This window comes from Octopus bimaculoides, chromosome 2, assembly GCF_001194135.2.
Source record: "Octopus bimaculoides isolate UCB-OBI-ISO-001 chromosome 2, ASM119413v2, whole genome shotgun sequence".
In the NCBI taxonomy this organism is placed as follows: Eukaryota; Metazoa; Mollusca; class Cephalopoda; order Octopoda; family Octopodidae; genus Octopus; species Octopus bimaculoides.
This window is the reverse complement of record NC_068982.1, coordinates 85,332,569-85,335,277: the sequence shown is the minus strand read 5'-3', so window position 1 is coordinate 85,335,277 and position 2,709 is coordinate 85,332,569.

The following is a 2,709-nucleotide window of genomic DNA, read 5'->3' as shown; positions in this document are numbered from 1 at the left end:
TAATACACCATTTTGAGTGTGGCCATTGCCAGTACCGCCTGACTGGCCTTCGTAGGATTTTTGAGCGAGATCGTTGCCAGTGCCCCTGGACTGGCTCTTGTGCAGGTGGCACATAAAATACACCATCTTGAGTGTGGCCGTTGCCAGTACCGCCTGACTGGCCTTCGTACAGGTGACACGTAAAAGCACCCACTACACTCTCTGAGTGGTTGGCGTTAGGAAGGGCATCCAGCCGTAGAAACTCTGCCAAATCAGATTGGAGCCTGGTGTAGCCATCTGGTTTCACTAGTCCTCAGTCAAATCGTCCAATCCATGCTAGCATGGAAAGCAGACGTTAAATGACGATGATGATGATGATGAAACCAGGTTCTTCATCAAACATCTTGAGCCTAACATGCATATGGCATCCCAGGCACAGTTACAGAGACTTAATTCCTTGTTTCTATTATTTATTGTGTTATGACTCCTGCTAGATGTCTCTGCTGTCCTCATTTCTATCAGTCTAATATTTTTTCCCAGCTTTCTATGCATAGGTGTTTGTGTGCTATTATTTGTGGCAGTTCACTCTCTGTCTTGTGGGGGTATCAATTTGTATTTTCCCTTTTACTGCTGATTCTTAGATTTCTACCCTCCCTCACTGTAGTGTGTGTTATTTTGATGTTAGTATTCTGGTCCCTTCTGTTATTAACTGTTTGTAACCTTTCATCCAGATTAGTATTATCAATATTTCCTTTGATAGGTTCATTTTTCTTGTCTAGTCTACTATTTCACTGGTCCTTTGGAAGTGGGATAGTGTTCTCAAATTGTATGCAGCTATCATTTCTGCTAGGTTATGGCAAGTGGAAAAGATGAGTCAGACATTGGGCACGAAGAAGCTGCACCAAAAATAGTGCCAGGTTGCATATGCAACTGCTCATAATTTGTGCAGTGGAAACACATGTAGGTTGTAATGACCATAAAAGTATACTGTATAAAATTGTGAAATAAGAGGAAATAAATTTTGAGGGTGAACAACTCTCCATATTCTATATTATTATAATTATTGCTAATATATATATGTATGTATAGGCACAGGCATGCCTGAATGGTTAGAAGCTTGCTTCTCAATCACATGGTTCCAGGTTCAGTCCCACTGTATGCCACCTTGGGCAAGTATCTTCTACTCTAGCTTGGGTTGACCAAGGCCTTGCAAGTGGATTTGGTAGACGTATATATATGTGTGTGTTTACCCCATGCCATTGCTTGACAACTGATGCTGGTGTGCTTATGTCCCCCATAACTTAGTGGTTCGGCAAAAGAACCCAATAGAATAAGTACTAAGCTTACAAAGAATAAGTCTTGGCATCAATTTCTTCGACTAAAACCCTTCAGGGTGGTGCTACAGTCAAATGACTGAAACAAGTAATAGTATATATATATATATATATATATATATATATATATATACACAGACAGACAGACACATGTAAATATGTATATAATGGAATTAAAAGAATGGAAGAAGCAGCTATGCACTAGATATGTTTTTAAAATGTATGGAATCTATATTGTGTAATATGAAAAATTATTACATAATTTTACCATACACCACATTTTTTGAGTGCACCTTGCTTCTGTTGTGAAAACAATTTTGCAACACAAGTAAGTTGCACCTAAAGATGATTTGTTAGATAAAATTATATAATAGTTTTAATGTTACATAATAATGCATTGTTTTCCATTGCTTTGATTCGTTTATTCAATTATTGCATACTGACCAGCTTAAGCTGCAATTGTACTGGAGTTGTAGAGTATCTGTCATCTTATCAAGATTACATTATAATTTTGATATAGGACAAAATATATTTTATTGATTGATTATATAATAATAATAATCTTATTGAATACAGTGCTAAGATGCACTACAACTCATCAGAAAAAGTAGCCAAAACTGCATTAACAGTTCATAGAATATGCATAGCAAGTGAACAGTAAATAAGTCTTCAAAAAACATGCTTTCTATACAAGCCTACATATGCTAGAGGCTAACCAACTGTTTTGCCATGGTCATTTAGATCACACTTCATTCATATATACATATATATTATCATCCTTGTTTTAATGACCACTGTTCCATGCTTGCATGAGGCAGATGAAATTTGTTGAAGTAATTTTCTACACAAGGATATACTACTGGTGACCAATCTTCGTTTTCACACAATGTAATATTTCTCCGTGGCCAGACACTTTTCATGGGCAAATAGAGACCAGGGTTACCTCTTATAGGAAGGTGACACTCATTTACAACAATCTTGTGATGTCAAGATAAGGAAACAAGCATACATATACACTCACCCTTAAATATAAAGATTAGATTGGCTCAGGGCTATACTTGTTCAAGGTGCCACATAGTGAAGCTGAACCCCAAATCATATGGTGGGTAAGCAAACTTTTTACCACACAGCCATGCCTGTGCCAATATTCTTTTATTCTTTTAGTTGTTTCAGTCATTTGACTGCAGCCGTACTGGAGCACCACCTTTAGTAGAGCAAATCGACCCCGGGACTTATTCTTTATAAGCCTAGTACTTATTCTATCTGTCTCTTTTGCTGAACAGCTAGGTTATGGGGACGTAAACACACCAACATCAGTTGTCAAGCGATGTTGGGGAGACAAACACAGACACACAAATATATACACAACCATACATATATATATATATGTATATAT